This window comes from Typopeltis vanoorti, chromosome 25 (assembly GCF_054136105.1).
Source record: "Typopeltis vanoorti isolate ZY-2024b chromosome 25, IOZ_Tvanoo_1.0, whole genome shotgun sequence".
Classification (NCBI taxonomy): domain Eukaryota; kingdom Metazoa; phylum Arthropoda; class Arachnida; order Uropygi; family Thelyphonidae; genus Typopeltis; species Typopeltis vanoorti.
In genome coordinates, this window is record NC_143573.1 from 76,459,841 (window position 1) to 76,478,628 (window position 18,788).

The 18,788-nt window shown below is 36.3% G+C and overlaps 1 long non-coding RNA gene across 1 annotated transcript in view; it reads right to left on the bottom strand.

Moving 5' to 3' along the window:
* LOC150092860 (uncharacterized) overlaps positions 1-17,423 on the bottom strand; it is a 235,404-nt gene extending 217,981 nt beyond the window's left edge. Inside the window, exon 1 of the long non-coding RNA XR_016550518.1 lies at positions 17,298-17,423. This is a non-coding gene — a long non-coding RNA (uncharacterized LOC150092860). The remainder of the gene's footprint in view (positions 1-17,297) is intronic.
* Between the last annotated feature and the right edge of the window lie 1,365 nt (positions 17,424-18,788).

The window sequence follows — 18,788 nt, forward strand, 5'->3', positions numbered from 1 at the left end:
AACTGATTTATAACTATTTTATAATATAATAATTCTACCTTAGGGAAAAAATCATAATTTTTGTATACTTTTATGATGGATATCCATCGCTGAACTTGCTTCCGTATATCAAAATTTACTTAACTAAGGAGAGTTTAAAAAATATTTTTTTAAAGGATCCGATTTATTTCATTGCAAAAATGTCACTTTTCTGTAAGCTCGAAACATCGGTAGTTGTAAAGTAGCCCAAGGCCATCCCTTTCTCAAACTTGCTAATCATTTCGGGATTGGCTGCTCCGCAGTGATCATAATTCACTCTAACGATTCGTTTATCCTTAATCCTTCCTCTCCATAGCCTTCAAAATGCTCTAAAATTACTCGGCAATGCCTTCACCAAGTCGGCAATAAGGGTTTTCGCCAGCCAATCATTCTAAGTGAAGACTTGGCGTCTCCAAAAATAGCCCGTCTTCCTCCTGCGTCTGCAGCAGGCATACTAGCAACCCACACCAAACACTACGGTCGAGGAAAGCTGCAGAGAGCATCGGAGATTTTCTCCTATTTGGGTAGAAATAAATTAGGAAATTGTAGGTGCTTTGTTGAACTAGTCGCATCTGTGTAGAACGTAACGTTGTCATGACAACGTGAGCGCCAATGTAACGTGGGAGCTGCCTCCGAAAACGCTCTGCTCTATTATAGGTTCCCGATAATGAAGCCTGTTTACATGTCTGAATTGTTGCAGTCTTTTCGGTTCAAACGAATAATTAATAACTTTATTTACATCGTATGGTTAGGGGATTCGTTCCCCGGTTTCTTATAAACTTTCTTGTTTACCTAAGACTTCATAAAATTATTTAATAGTAATCTTCTGGGTCAAGAGGTTAGAGAAGTCAATAGAATTCATTCGTTTCTTTTTCTTTCTTTCTTAATTTTTTTTCTTCGTGTGTGATTAGAAGCAACTGTTGTTCCATCAGCAGTTTTAACCAATGTTTATGTTGTCGACAGCTGTTTCAATTGTGTGGGATGGGATATGAGGTGACTACTGAGCCAAATGGATAGGACAGGAAGTTTATTCTGAAGAAGCCTCGAAATCTAGCTTTTCTTATATTGATTGAAATGAATGCTGAAATATCAAAAGACTTCCCATTTTTTTAAAATTATTTATGGCTATGGGAAACCTATTATACCATAAAAATATAGGAAGGTCTATTGTCTAGTATAAGGGAGTAAAAAAAATAAAATAAAATAAAAAGGTATTCATTTTGGAAACCGATGACTCACCTTACTTCACGCCCTGGGTTTTGGCCCGTGTTACTCGCGAGCGCAGGGGGAGATGAATGCGACGCCCACGTCAAATTAGTGTTCGTCACGTTGACCATTATTAGCGTTCTCTTCCCGACTCTCTCTCTCTAACTGTGCCAGTGAATGTCTATAAAAAGCAGGGATTGTGTGTGCCGAGAAAGTTTTGGGAATAGCACGGTGGCGCCCACAGGTGGCAATTTCAAGAACCACCCTATTAAAACTGTATGTTGTATGTGTGGGTGTCGCCTAGTTCTTCACTACTCGACCTCTTCCCTGTAGTGTGGAGGCAGACAGGCTGTGCTATTGATAGATTTCCATTAGTCTGCCTACGCTCAGCTACATCTGATGAAGGCCGTCGTCTTGGTTTAAGATTGTACGGTTAAAAGCCGTACAAGTGGGTGACCTTTGAAATCATCGGCTGATATCCCAGTGTGATAAAGTCCAAAGGTTCACTGTAGGAGAAGAAAAAGATGGTTTAGGAAATGAACAAAGAATTCTTACTTCGCCTGGACCACAATGAAACACGCTGGAGACAACTGATATAGGATACAGGTGGAGCAAAATCCATCGTGCTATTCAAATAGTAGCAATTATTTAAACCGCTCGTAATGTGTGATGTTTATATGAAATACACAGCTAATAATGACTGATTAAACTTCACTTATCAAAACTTCCAGAACAAGGAAAAGGCCATCGCAAACTTTGGAAGTCTTTATTTTAGATGTTTGAACATGAATTAATTAATACAATATAAATGATAAAATCCACTCGAATGGATTCCTTTTATATGGAAAATCACTCAAAGCAAAATTAGAATATGAAAGAAATAAATAGTAATAGATAACAAGATCTTAGAACAGGTGAATTCATTTAACTACCTAGGATGTATGATCACATATGAAAAAGATATAAACGTAAAAATTGCAAAATATTTAAAAATAACAGGTGTAATTAACTCTATATTTAAACCAAACCTAGTTCAAAAACAAACCAAACCAGGCTAAAAGTATACAATACATTAGCCCTACCGGTCTTAATGTATGGAAGCGAAATCTGGACAATAAAACAAAAAGACAAACAAAGATTAACAACAGCAGAAATGAAGTTTATGAGAAAAACTGCAAAGTATACCCTATTTGATCACAAAAGAAATGAAAGAATTAAACCAAGAACCAGTAATAGAAAAAACTAAAAAAACATAAATGGTTGGAACACTTTCAAAGAATGAAAACAGAAAGATTACCAAAACAAGCCTTAAAGTACAAGCCTTAAAGTACAAGCCATTAGGAAAAAGAAAACCAGGACGTCCTCTTAAACGATTCAACGATGACTTTAGGCCTAGCAAGGCCGGAACAGCCCATGCTAGGCCTAAATCCTTGATACGCATGATGATGAAAGAAACAAATAACTTTGTGAGAATCGATTTAATATTCCTCAGAGAAAAGATGCATATATCTAAAAATGTACTACTTGAAGACACACATATGCTTTTCAAGGAGGAAAATCATAAACTATTTATTAAGCTATTTCCAAACTCTATTCAGCGGCAATCTCCATTTATTGGGACATTTTCATTTTTCTCTTATTTTTATTAAATAATTTCAGATAATTATTTATTACTATCTGAATTTAATTGGCTCAGTTTTCTTATTATTAATTAGCATTATTTAGCAGTAGTATATGAATATATAATATGAATAATTGAACAATGCTAATACTTGGTGATATTAATTAAAATTATAAGTAAATTAATTTGTTTCTGGAGATGACTCAATTTTGCTCCTGATCAGTTCTGAAAATAAATATTAGTTTTTATGAATAGTCTTTAAGGTAGATTAGATGCATGCATTGAAGGGGGATTACATTGGTTAGGTGAGATACATACACCACATACATACCGAGAAGCTCGCATAAAAATAGGGTTTTAATCCTCACATACACATAAAATATCAAACAATGATATATTGCGAAGTTACTTCAAAAACCTAAATTTTCTGAAGAGATAGGGGCCTGATATTATACAATTTTGTCCCGTTTGAATATGCAATTCTGTTGCTTTTTTTTTCACCATCTAGAAGAAGACATATTTAAGACGTTTCCCTCTCCTAATGAATATTTAAAATCTGAATGACAGCTTAACTTGCATGTGATGTAATTTGAATGCAATGGGAAGGTAGTATGAATGAATGAACAAATTCTTGAGGTCATGCTGTAAGCCATAGCTACCGATAATAAATTACAACTCCATGGTCTTTTTCGAATGTTAATCCCACCCACCAAAGGTTGTAAACCTATTATTCATAAATACCGGAGGTGCTAATGGTTGAATTATCTGAAAGCCCTCCAACAAGCAGGTAGTAGTCTCAATGTTGGACTAGAAAATTCATCTGTCATCCAAAAACATTCACACGTATTCATTCCAGAATTCGAATTCCACCACAAGACTTGCTGTGTTGAGAGCACAACTGCTATCCACTCGGCCAACATACTTAACCTCTTATCTCTACAAAAAAATAGATGACTTCATGAGCAAAACTGCGGTTGCTTTGTAACTTTATCGATCGTCCAGTTTCGAGAATAAGCGCGCAGGCTTTTTCAATGTTCTCATCAGCCACTGATGTGTCGTTTCTCTTCCCATCGATCTTCAATACCAATTCAATTCTTTGACCACTTTGGAAATGTGAATCGACTAGTACACACTTCATCATGTGAATATTCAATGAATTGCTACACTTCCTGGTATATGTAGTCGTTTCATGTTTACCGTAAAAATTATAGTCTGACGTGTACATGCAAAACTTTTTATATGATTTCATCTTTTACGTTGGAAAATTTAGAAGAAAATATATTTTCTCCTGTTACATGAACTGCATATGTCACTGAAGAAAAAGACATTTCTCCCGTCAGTTGTAAGAGAATTTCAGTGACAAATGGCTCAGAACCTATTAAACAATCCTGAATGTGTCCCCCCCCCCTCGGGGAACCTTGAGGGGTCATTGATAGCTGACCAGACGGTGAACCATTAAATGCAGTTTTAGATCGCGCCTTTTAACCATTTACACTTCTTATTGCGAAGTTGGGGTAATCTAACTCAACTGATTGATTGCGTGTTTGCTTGAAACGATCCAGAAACAACTGTGGCGCCTCCGGTAGCCAAAAAATTATTAAGAGACAGCGAAACAAATGCTTCATTTGTCGCGTGCTAACCGTTCACCCAACAAACGATCCCTAAGACAAATACAGCATTTGTCCAAAAGAAAAAAAAGACAGTTTTTTATTTCGTTGCGTCTCTTCTCTGAGGTCGAGTTTCATTTACTGTACCGGAGGATAATTCTAAACGAATTAAGACGGTAATGAAGACAACATCGGCGTCTAAAACTTTTTGTTTGCTTTTAAAGAGTCTTGGAGAACTTTGCCTAAAGAGACAGAGAGAATGTATATCCCAGATACTTGAAATATACAGTCGCCTATCAAACATTTCTGGAATAAATAAATACTGTTTCATCAGTCGAGTTTAGCCTTAGAAAAATCTACGTTAAAAGAAATGGCGCTGTTATGTCAGGCTGGAGATTTTGCAATAGTTTAGAAAGTTCGATCTTGCTTAAATTTTTAGTTTAGTAGAGATTAAGTAGAATTTTATTGCTATATTCCATTTTCTGCTTACCAGACTTGAAATACTACAATATATTCTAACATCGTTGTTTCGAACTAATTAATTCTCGTCAGAAGACAAGCAGACACCCAAAATACATGAATATGGTTAAAAGTCATGTAATTTCATAAATGTGCTTTTGATCGTTATTCAGAATCACAATTATAAAAGAAAGAACAAAAAGCACCAAGGGAACCACAGCTCCTTTGTTTTCAATTTTAAGTTAAACATCAATGATCACAGTGCAATGGATTCTGATTCGCAGCCTACAGTATACCAATACAAATAGTTCATAATTAAAATTATGAACCAGTGTGCCAGTACCAATAGTTAATAATTTTAATTATGAACTATTGGTACTGGCACACTGGAAAACGCAGGATAATTCTGTCGTGAGAGGTGGCGTGTTCATAAAATATAGGAATGCAGATAGAGTTGAAATCGGTTGTTTAGAATTGCTGAAAGGAATTCCAAACAACTAATTCGACTTAATTATCGAACTAAAATTGTTGTAAGAAACACACCATGAGACATTAGTGATATGTAACTCATTTTCATGCTTATATTTGAATTAAGGTATTTAAATTAACAGTAATGATAATTTATAGCCAATCTTTATGTAATTCTTACTTACTTTTCATCAGTCGCCAATAATAATTTTTACTACTATTTAATTTATTTATATGGAGTTTCCTTCCCCCCCCCGTCCCTATTGGGGCGAGTTGCGCCCTATCATGGGGGGTTAAATATTTATGGCTGTAGATCCGTGTGTTCACGGGGCCGGTTTGCGGGATGAAAAACCCCAGATAAACTGGGGGAAAAACCCTACTGCCCACGCTATGGCTGAGGAAGATCCTTAAGCTCCTCACGTCGGCGACGGGAATCGAACCCAGGACACTCCTTCCCCAGGCATATGGCTGCGAAGCGCAAAACCCCTAGGCTAACCGCGCGGACACTCTTTAATGATATTTTATGTACCTTAATTTTATGACTATTTAGAGTATCATAAAAACGTAAGTAACAACACGAAGTACTTCGTACTTAGTGCTACCCTAATTACTTGATATTTCAAATATTATAGCTAATTAACAGTATTTGAGATAAGTACTTTTTTCAAATACTTTAAGTATAAAGTATATTTAGAATAATTTAGCCAGTAATTTCTTTTTTCTCTCTCTTTTTTGTTCCTTCTCTCGTTAAACTAGCCTTTGAGAAGTTATTATAAATGACTGGATAGATCAGCGCAGTACTGAGGGAAGTCAGAATAATGCACGCGCTGTGCACTCCCTGACTTGCATTACATTCGTTATGCGGAAACAGGATTACTGGAGATTAGGTTCTCCTCCACACAACTGTCTTCCTGCTTCGATTTTATTTCTTTAGAATATTCTGGTATCATTATAGCTCCAGTAAATGGATGCATTGTGATCTTAGGATGGGGATGGAAAGAACGTTCACTAATTGTTTCAGTTTATCACGATGCCTTCAGATGAGTTAAACTACAAATCCATTAATTAGCCTTTTTTTTTTTTTTTTGCCAATGCAAGATTTTTTTTTCCAAAATGCGTCCTCCCTATTTATTCTCAATTATACTTTTGCATTTATCTTTGGAATAGAGGCTATATATATATATATATATATATATTCGTTTCCGGGAACTGCCTTATTCATACGATTCAATTCCTATTTCCTGAACAAATGTCTTTTATCCCGCCAGTGACGTACAGTGATGTTTGAATAAAGGCAAGTTTCAAATCTTTTGATTTTTTTTTTTTTTTAGAGAGAATTGCAGAAAGGACATTTTTACCATACTTCTAGTGGTTCAACGAAATGATTTCTGAGGTGAGACCTTAGTATCGACTCTCAAGTGTTCAAATGATATGGAGAATATTATTGTGGATTATATAGGGGTTGGAACTCGGGTGTTATTTTTTTTTTAATATTCTTCGACAATTCACCTTGCCACGAATAAATTGTAATACATTTCTGTAACCAATAGTTTAAACATATACGGCAAAATATACTTCGATATACGGCAAAAAATATAGGTAGGCTGCTTAAGTTAAGTCGTAGTAACCTGTTCAGCAAGTGACTAGTTCTTCTTAGGAACTTACCGCTGCACTCGCTAAGAATGTTCTTAGTAAAGGTGTGTCGTATGTTTAACGTCAGTTTCATTTAGTTCTCGTAAATCTGTCTGCATAATTTGTCCAGTAGTTTCCCAGAAAGCGCCTTAAGTTCATCACAGAATTAAACAATGCTAAAATCAATAACTAGTGAAAAAATAAGTTATTTGAAGGATAATTCGTTTCTGTTCCAGTTTCGAAGAAAGATGGAAGGTAAGAGGAGGCGTAATTTCTATACACTTAACGGAATGCTTTAACCCCTCTAACCACGAATCGGAATGCGCCGATTCTAGTAACTAACTGGGTAAGTTCGCTTTCCAAAGACGACCGAGAAGTTAGCAGATGTTTAATGATACAGTGGCTTTAATCCAAATATTATGCCGGGTTTAGAGAAGATAACGAACAGCGAGGCTGATTTGCCAGACATGCAAGTTTAATTCATTTAGCATGCATGGCTACATGGCTCGCAATCACTGTTACGCGGAGGTGTTAGCGAGTCGCTCAAATTCGGCCTGTTTTGCGTTAACAAGCTAATGAAATTGTTGATCCCGTAAATAATACACTTCGCTCAAGTCGTACGGTTGAAGAGTTTCTTGAGGATTTAAATGGTCAGCGAGCTCTTGTATAAAGTTAGCGAAATCAGGTGATTCTGACTGTAGCGGGCAATGAATCTTGTATCTCAATAGGGATCGTCGGAAGATGATTTTCTTTTTTCTTAGTAATTAGTTTCTGTTACTGAGGTGAAGAATTTGCATCCCTTAGCTTTTTTTTTTTTTTAAAGTAAACATTGGCAATTGCTTCTTAAGAATAATAAATAAAAAATAATCATCTTCGGTCGAACACATCAGCGAGCATCAATATGTCGTCTCCCACGCACGCGGCTGTTTATAGCGAGAGTTGTTATTAAATGCTTTTTAGGTATTTATAGAAGACTGATAACAATATTTAATTAGTACAGTTTCAGATAGCAGCAACGTACACGACGAAGTTATTCTTATGGGAGATTGCGGAAAGATGATGCTCGTCATGAAGATTATCCTTTATCTGCATTTCTTCCGTACTTCTCTCAAACACGGAGTGTGCAATCTCAATTTGTGTCATACGTACGTCTTTCTCTCTCCCCCGTCTTCCCCATCTGTATTTTTCGCTCTCCGTATGCTGTACAAGCGTGAAATGCATCCTTCGAAAATTCGTTGTCATGGCGACAGACTCCCACAACTCCGTTAATTTTCGTATTTCTGTTGCCATGACAATAAGCGAGGAAGCTTTTGGTGTTGGAAGATGAATGTTTTAACGCAAAAAGCCAAAACAAAAACAACAAAAAGAAGGCTGAAAGTAGAACTGGAAATAGGAATAGAGCGAAGGTTAGAAAAACTGTGCGATGTAATTCCATAACAAACGCTTTTAGCCTCGTTTTAATTGAAATGTTTACGGCGAGCCAAGAAAATTACGAGTGGAGCATATTTATAGCTAAATAGTCAACAAGAAAGGGATACTGGGCGGAATAGTCTGCTTTCTGGGTGCGCACGTGCTCTTTATCAAACAGTTGTGAAGACGTCATCACTCGTTAATCTTTTCAAAGCTACCGCGTAGTTGTGTGTGCGCGTGTGTGTGAACTCTGTTGTTTGAAAAGGTCACCAGAGAAGTGTCGTATCTCCATCACTGTTATGTTAGCTCAGGAATAATTAACTTGAGATGACATCAACAGACACTTTTTTTTTTCCCTAAAAAAGAATGCCTCTTTTGCCATGTTTAGTTTCCACTTTCATGAAAAATAATCCTAACCTTGCTGAGATATTACAGAGAACGAGTTTAATTATACTTTTAGTTGATGTTAATCATCTGTTTCAACATAGAGCGTTAATTTATTTCTAATCGGCCTAAAATTCCACTAATCTAATAATAGTTCATTAAAATGTTTTCGATGCTAATGTGACTTTAATTTGCTTCTAGGTTTAAAGGCTTTTCAAGATTCAACTATTTGTTCATTCTTTGCATCAAAGGTAATTATTCTTTTGCAGAGTAACAAATTATCAGTTAAATGCATTTTAGCTAACAAATATGATTTTACTCTTGTTTTCGTTGGGGTGGGGGAGTAAACCTAAGTGCATGTTTTGAGAAAATAGACCACTATCGATCATTTAAAAAAATATAGATATATTGTTCCGTTATCATTAATTTTGTGGAGATTATTTATGAACGTAAAGTTTAAATCTTTTTTTGGTGTTTTGTTTTGAACTGTTATCAAAATTCGAGTCTAAGTGGCGGCTGTGAGTTCTCTGTATTTATTTATATGATAATGCGAAATTACATTGCTTTAATTGGGTGGCTTTGATATCTGATGTGGTTGGAAAAATGCATTTCATTATATAAAATCTCTACATAAAATAAAAACTCAGTAGTTAATATTACAGAAAGAAAATTATTGTGGTGTGGATTCCTCGTGACTTCTATCTATCTCAATGGCTTTAACACCCACAACCCTCCAAGCATGCTTGGATTTCGTAATCGAAATACGAGGATAGCGTGGTCACCCCTATGCCTGGAAGTGTTCCTGGCTCTGTTCACGGGGCCGGTTTGCGTTGTGAAAAAAGCCAGATAAACTGGCGGGAAAAAAAAAACCCTGCTGGCTAACATGGCTGAGGAAAATCCTTCAGCTCCTGACGTCGTCGACGGGAATCGAACCTAGGACACTCCTTCCCCAGGCATATGGTTGTGAAGCGCAAAGCCACTAGGCTAACTGCGCGGGCGATTCCTCGTGACTTGGAATACATCATTCGTAATATACAGTATACTATACTGCTAGAAAGGAGGGAGTGGAATAAAAAAACTCGTCAAAAAATACAACAGTAGTGCATTAGATTTATATCGGAAAAGCACACATTCTTATTTTAGCATCTCTCTCTTTCTCTCTCTCTCGTTATTATTCTAACTTATAAGCAAGATTATTATCTGTTATTAGAGAACTCATGCTTAGTTCTAGAAATACAAAGGCTACACAATTTTATGAAGAGAACGTGATCCAAAACATAAAAAAGGCAACCAAAAAAGTTAGTTGGATGGTTGTTTAGGTTATGTGAAAGCAAATAAGTCTGTCAGGTGAATTTCTGTAAATTGTGTTTACATGTGCAGAAAGTAAAACCCATTCTAAAAATACTCTCAGTTGGTCTGTAGAAGAAATCACTTGCAAAAAAAAAAAAAAAAAAATCGTTTCGAAATGTTAGTGGTTTTTACTAACGAGATTTAAACGAGATTTTAACCGAAATCTTTACTAGTTCTCATCACTACCGTCAGTGCTATACAAAAACATCAAAACACAATATTAATTTAGTATACGAAAAATAAAGTAACCTAAATTAATATTTTAAATTTTAACTTATTAATAAAATCGGAACTTTTTTCCGAAATTACAATCTTAATCACGGGCAAAAAGAAACAAAGTAAATTTGGCATTATTGCATTTCAAGACAAATGGAATAATGTTTTGCTTTTATTAACATCAGCTTTTGATTATAATGTTTGAGGTAAAATCTCACTAACTGGTGTTAGCGGAACTTTATTATCTATATATATACTGAAAGGCGTTTACCAAAAAGCCAACGATACTGAAAATGGCTGTGTTGACAGCAAATGTTTACTTTGCATTCCAGTTCTTCTACCTACCGAGAAGCACAACCGATCTGCTGCTCGGTCACTCTGCGAGTCCCTCCTCCCTCATTTTCATCCCCCCCTCCCCCCACGCACCTCGGAGTGACTTATAACGCTAGGAATCCTAAACGATCACTCTTCTCAAGAAAGGAGTTTTTCAGGTAATCCTTCCAGGTCATATCTCGTGCATGACAGCTTTCAAAAGAAGCATGTTCAGCATCGACACCGAACGTCGCGTTCAGGAGACCTGAGTAATTACTGCCGGACAGGCAGGCCCATAGCGGCAACACGGGCACTGGAGATCGAGCTGGTCAGGTAGATGATGGTGGAAATTTCTAGAAGGTCGATAAAAAGTGGTTGGGGTAATAGCGTCACGAAGATGGTAGGATAGTTGACAAAATTGCTTCCTGCTGTGACAAATGGGGGTTCACTGGCAGCACGTGAGGTAACTCTTCATCGACCTCACTTGGTGGACGTTTATTTTTCTCATTTCGATAATTTCCGTGTGTGTGTGTGAGAGAGAGAGAGAGCTATAAACTGATCGACTTTAATCGAAATTCCTTCATAAATTTCCGTTGACTTCTTAGTGCTCCAAATGATTATCAAGTAAACGATTTGATCGTCAGTAAGCGATATGAAATGCCATTAAGGAAGCGCGATTTCTTAAAAACCTGCATCTTTAAAGGTGTTTTGAATCAACTGATTGATTTTTGATTCCGAAATATTAGACAAAAAGAAAATTCTTTATTTTTTTTCTATTTTCAGAATTATTATTTTATGAGAGTCCCACTGATTAAAGGTGTACATTTATTATTTATTTATTTTAATTTCGGTAATTTTAAGACTTACATGTTCTTAATGCTAGTTCAAGCTTCCACTGAGCAAGGTAATCATGTCGCACCTGGCGATGAAAATCGTCAATCACTAAACCTTTTTTTTTTTTTTTGCAAATATCCACTCAGACAATCATCACAGCATCATCTTGATGGCTTAAAATATACTAATTCGTTGCTATACTAATTTATATACTACGTTATTTTATTGATATCATCTTTGCGCAATGAAAACGAACAAATCGTCTTTGAGATAAGTCCCAAATGTCGTATTAGCAATCAGTTTTGACACATTTCTTTCTTGTGTTTATATCATTGATCAAAGGATCATATAGTTATTCATCGTCGCCAACAAAAACTACAGAAAGGAAATCTTGTATCATTTTTGGGTTTAATGAAATGGGAAGAAGGCGATGAAATGTTTATATGATGTTACATTTTTTATTGCACACTGCTGGAGGAATAGCATTGTGAATTATTAAAATGTTATTATATTATTGCATATTTAGCCTTAGTAACTGACACTTGGACTTTTGCTGAATATTTGAATTGTGTTTCTTCTACATAAAGTGGCTTCAGAGATTGCGCAGCTTCAGCAGTGGAAGATGATCTTAGAGATCTGGATGATTAGTGCTAGAATATAGTAAACGATCTAAAATTCCAAAAAGAGCAGAACGAGTGGAAATATGAAGGATTCCGTGAAAGTAATCTGATTAAATACTATTTGTAACGGACATGAGAAGGGCAGGTAAAAAAGCAGCCAATCACCTTTATGGATGGGTGTTGCTTCGGCATTACAATAAAGTGAAACTTCTATTTCTACAGTGGGAAAGGAAACTGTTTGGTAGTCTGAACATCATACTTGATCACCGTTCCATTTACTAAAACCACAAGTCAGCCATGTCCAAAAGGATGCTTCTCGATTCTTTTGTCAGGCGGCGTCTGTTTGATCTACGCCACTTTCAGGGTGACTCGTCACATTTGGAGAGAGGTATGCGCGTCCCTCTTGAAATTCTCATATTCCAAACATTTAAAAAATATATATTTATTTCGCTTAATTGAGAACAAGTATGGTGCCCAGTAACAAAAAAAAAAAGAAAAAAAAAGAAAAGAAAAGCAAGACTGTCTGCAAAGCCAATTGGAAATGTTCCAGTTAGGGTAATTTTACGGAAGCAACTTTGACCTCTAAAGTCAGAAGCAAGGCACAGAAAGAAGACAAAGCATGTGTTAAAGCGAACTGGGAATTGTACAGTTCATTTTGAGTCGGTATATATGTGTGTACACGACATGCATGCGCGCACATACAGAAAGACACGGAGAAAGTAAAAACACTCCATTTAAAAGCTTTCAAATGTTATCTCCAAATATACACCGAGAAGTCGCTACTAAATTTGTGGATTTGATACTAAGCAGGGACGAAACTCCATAAATATTTAAACAATGCAGCAAGGCATGAAATGCGCCGCCCATAAAAACGTCTGCAGGGTGAGTCCCCCTGGTGAATGTTAAAGGGATTAACACAGCTGGACCGATGCCAAGGTGTAGACACACTTTATCCGGTGAAGAAAAGCCTGGAAGTCGAGGAAAAAAAAAAATAAAAAATTCCGACTTCAATCCGGCATACCGTGAAATATTTAACATGACGCAAATATTCCTACCTAGCCTAGACGACATATTCTCACCCCCCCCTTGCTAATCGTCAGAATCCATTGCTGACAAAGGAAACCCTTGCTATAATTGCATCATGTTGCTCCACTGAAGAACCCCCCCCCCTCCTCCATTCCCAAACTGATTGATGGCTGTCGTTGCTATAGAAATGTTTGATTTTTAAACATCAATATATTTGCGTGGGACTATTTATTAAAAAAGTAGCTCCATTTCATTCTCTAAGTAGATTTCTTCAAATTAGAAATTTTGATCGCTTGTTTTAAGTATAATTGCAGTTTATAAACCGAGTTTTCCTTTTAATGCATGATTTTCTTCTCAGTGACACTTCCATTTAGTTTTATTCCTAGCAGCTTCTTCCTTTTATCTGATTGTATGTGAGAGAAAGAGAGAGAGACGACGTGCAAATAATCTGATCTCGTTAATCCGCGGTCGATCGCAATTTACGGTCTTGCCTCGCATCAACCAACACGAAAGATTAAGACTCTCTGGAGGAGAAGGTCCATGTATGCGAGAAAACATAATTACTGTTATGTAAATCAGACATGAAATGCATTACACACGCCGATCGTCGAACATGGATTTCTTAATGATCAGTTTGACTCGAGGAAAAAGATTAGTAAGGCACTTCTGTGAATTATCCCCAGGTGCGATGTGGACAACGAAGGGATATACTCGAGAAGCTGGGCAAGATAGAGCAATTTAAATTATTTTGAACAAATGTAAAATAAAAAAAAAGAAGCTAGGATGACTGTAAACCATCGTAGATATTATTCTCCAAGCGTCATGTCAGGATGGAACTCAAATCTGCAGTCTCTCTTCCACTTATCCTCTTAACCAAGCGATGTTCATCAGTGCCAATAAATAAGGATTAAACATAAGAAAAAGGATTCCATTGTTAAATATGACTGTTCTTTAAAATTAACACTTGCAAGTGGTTCCAGGAATTAAAAATAATTGTTAACCGATTCCAGCAATTATCAGTAGCTAACAGTATGGATGTCAAGAATATTATAATAACACGATGATAGAATCAATCTCATGGAAACATATCAATGTATGAATAGAATAGCAGTCACAAAGATATGCACAATAATTATATTTAATTATGCAGATATTTATTTTAATATGCAGAGTGTACTTAAGAATATTACCGAGAATTTGTTCTGTCAGGATATTATTAAGAAAGATTGAAAACTAAGTCTTTATGGATGAGATCCTTGATGAAGTAGGAGACTATCTGTGTGCACACGACCACACTTGATACGCTTTCATTAAATTGGGATAATTAACAACTAGTTGTAGCCTCGAATGGTGCAGAGGCTATTACAGAAAGCAGTGGGTCAAATAGAAGGACAATTCTGTATAGAGTTGGCTGTGGTTTTTGCCGATACATGACAGGTGGTTGCTTCGAATCCCAGAGGATGCCAAAATGTACTCACACGTCAGTAAGGATGCAACTCTCCAGGGCTGCTTGATGGATTACGCTCTTATCCCTTTCTCTATTGCATTTCTCTCTGTCTGCAGCGGATTATGTTATTATCCCTCTCTACAGTATTGTCTTGTTCAGAGCAGATTAGCATACTCGGGACTCCGTAATCTGCACAATAGTCTCACCCTTCTGTGCATCAACTTCTAGAAAACCTCTGCAGTCGGTGGCACGCAAGGCTTTCTACATACCATAAGCTAGGGGAAAGACACCGTCAATGGAAAACTGTTCAGCTTCCTTGGAGTTATTATGAAGCTCGATTCGTTCTTTTTCTCTGCTTAATTACAATAATTAAACGAAAGCTTTATATAAAACCTTTATATGAAGCACTCGAAAGAAAAATTATCACATGACTAAAAATAGTCTGAATTTATTAATATCAGGATGCCCTTTCGATCCAAAATTTTAAACCTTTTTCAAGGTATGTTTTAGGTAAATCATGAAATAAGCACATTTTCCTTTCAATATTGGATCGGCCATTTACTTATCTCAAAGTAAGATAAATTCCCCAAAATTATTGCAGCGAATTGTCATTACGCTTCCAATTCTTTCGAGGCGAGTTCGTTTCTCCATACGACTATCGCGCGTCATATCACATAAATGTACGTTCAACTCTCAAAAACAGATTAAGTCAACGTATAAATTCCTTCTTGTCAGAACAATAAAATCGTACTAAATCACCTTCCTGACAACTTGATGGAGCTTAGAGCGACCTACAATCAACAGAACCTTTTTCTAGGTATGCTTTTAACCAACAATTCATGGCTAGTAGATTCCACGAGATGTTATATGCAGTGGTGTAACTCGTAAAAAAAAAAAAAAAAATAAATAAATAAATAATAATAAATGCAGATGAGCTGAGAACCGAGGTTAGCCATGAATAATTGCAGTGGGACTTAATCAGAGTGAGTAGCTCCTAAGAGATCTAAAAATGATATTTATGGCCATGAATGTAGCCAGAACCTAGAACACTCCTTTGGTTTACTTTTGAATAAATAAATAAAAATTTTAAAATATACTGTTCGCGTTAATGCCTCGATTTCTCGATAGATGGCACTGTCCGTGTTTTCGTTTCCATTAACTTGTTCGTTTTTTCCCCATAAACTTAGTTTTATTTGGAGCTCTTCTGAGTTATATTTTTTTAAGATGCGAATATTTTACTTGTGTTTTCCTGACCTATCTTTTCCAGTTATATTTCTGTTTTTCTATTTTCATTTATTTATTTGAGGGCCGCTTCTGTTCAGAAGCATCGAAAATAACTGCAGCTGTGCACTGACAAAGTATTTGCAAACGGCAATAGCACAGAGCATAGATCAGTAAAGGCATACCGTTGGCATACTTCTACGTGAACATATGGTTCGATGGGAACCCAGAGGTGGCGAATGGCGAGCAGCCTATACTATCGTCTCACGTATGCCTTTTCTTTCGTACATCTAAAGAAAAAAAATTCTACTTTGCCATAGGATACGGGTCAAAATTGGCTGGACCATTTCCAAAAAGAAGACAACATTTTCACTTTTGCCATAAGACAAAAACGTAAACACAAACAACGATCGCCATGAAAGGCTTTTGCATTCCTCTATTGTCTCCGTTAAGGGGGGGGCGGGATTCTTTTTACTGCCCTGTTTACCACCATAAGCTGAGTTGTACATGGGTTTTTTCGGGAAAAGATTAGTTTTCTTACAGGAGGATCCAGTAAATCGGACCGTTAATATGATAGCACGCGTCGCGCGCATAACATCAACCCTTTAGATTGGAGACCGGAATCTTAATATCTGTTTAGTCCAGACAGCCCCTTTGTCAACCTTTCTGAATGCGATTGCTTCGTGTCATGTTTAATTCAAAATGCTCTTTAACTTCGGTGTAAACTCGTCCCCCCCCCTCACCCCACCATCGTACCCTTTCTCAAAACAACACTTCTAAACGAGAGCCGTAATTGTTCTACTTTTTCTTCCTCCCGTGCTTTGTTTTCTCGTTTCTTTTTCGTTCTTCTAATGTAATCTTGTTACGTACGGTAGTTTTGTGAAGTTTCTTTCCGTTGTTACTATAGTTCTTTTGAGAAATAATTTAATTATTTAACGGCTATAGCGCAGATTAAAAAAAAAAAAAAAGCATAAAAGATTGTGTCGAGAAGATTCATCCTCCAAACACCATTAATTCGCTTATTGTTTTTGCTGTAAGTGAGTTATTATAATAGTAATCGTGTCACTAATTTTCGTAGTTACTTTTAAAAGCATTAAAAGAATGCGTGGAAAATGAGAATCGGTGACAGAGACCGAAAAAAACACAGTCGCCGACACTTTGGACAGTAGTTGCTATTAATCACTGCTATTAGGCGTCTGATAGTTCGTCCTCATTTCCGACAGTTTATTTCTGGACCATCCTAAAAGTTCTAATTTATAGGTGTGTTCTGTAAAAGTAATGTCTTTTGGATCTATTCATGTCCCCAAACACCAAACTACAATCCTCTCTAGTGATATATTTTTCACTAGCTCAGTGATTTCAGTCCGGCTATGATTCATTATTGTTAATTTCTCATGTTTTTAGTCAGCAGAATAATAATAATACAATAAATTTGCGCTACTCAGTATAAATAAGTAAACACCTACTTCAGAAATTGTAAGTGCTTCTTTTCGTCCTGTAGAGTAGAGAATTAACAGACGTCATTCAAACAACTAAACACGCCAAAATAGCTGGTACACTATAATCCAGCGAGATGTGTTGGTGTTGCTTGCTTGGCACGGTATAAGAAAATGACAGAATACCCAGTCTCCTGAAGGTATTTATATTCCATGACTTGGATTCTGTTTTTTGCTGTAACACTCATTCGCATCACCATTACAGTGGGTGTGTAGGACTGTATGAGCGATTGTCTATCCATAAAAAAAAAAGAAAATTAAAACCAAAATGTCAATTAACATTCATAGGAAATAAGGGGAAGAACCGTAGTCAAGTACAGTAATCAAACATTTAATATTTTGATTCGTTCCTTCACCCCTAATGGGGGTGATATTAGGGCAGTAGCGTATAAATAGTAATATCACATTGTAGGGTGTTCTCTAAAGCATCCTATAATGAGATGTTACTATTTATATAAAATCATTCTCTACATCGATGACAAAGATTCCTCATCCTTCCATCCGTACAAAAAAAAAAAAAAAAAAAAAAAATTCTCGAGTTCATCAATGCATAATTTCTCGGAAAGAAGAGAATTATTTTAAAAAGTGTACCGAAAGGCATTCGCAAACAAAACACGGAAATATGTCGTCTTCTCATGATGATGGGTGTGAACCATTCGGGGTTTCTGAAACTAAAACCTAAAGAACAAATAGGCGGTTTTCGACATCTACGAAATCTATACATTTTTTAAATATCCTTAACTGAAAATTTACATTACAGTTTTCTGTGGCAATGTCAAAAATGTTACTCAACATCATCTTTGGAGATTTTTTATGCATTCAGACACATACAGATGAAAGCTACCCATAACAGAGTTGCCTATTATTGGACTAAAGGAGACGTTTCAAATAAATGTCTGACAAAATGTTCAATCATTTAAAGTCTCTAACATCTTAACATTACCTCGACACTGCTTAATTTGCTACAAAGATCTTTTTGAAACGGTTTATTCTAATAATTAGAATATATTCACTTTCTGAAGGCTGATCAAGGTGAACTGGTGTAAATTAATATTATTACACACAAGTGATGAAAAAAAAAATACCCCGGGAAAAGTGTCATATCAAATAATAGTAGTCACCATTCTATAAATATATACATGTAAATAAATATCCTAACACGTTTTCATTTCCCAAAGCAGAGGCAGTCTTCTAACTAAAACTTTTTTGGACATTCATTGGCAGCCTGATCTTCGTTCTCGCCAGTCCAAATGGTTGGCGTCTATTTGAGGTGCACTGCCTACCTCCTCCATCATGGCATGCATTACTAATCCTGCCCAATATGCTTATTACAATATCGTGTGCTCTACAATCGATAAAGAGGAAAAAAATCTAAAAACATTCCCCAAGTCCGTTACCACGAGACTATATAGGCATCCCAAATATGATAAAAAGGAAGTGTAGTCACAACAGACTAGAATG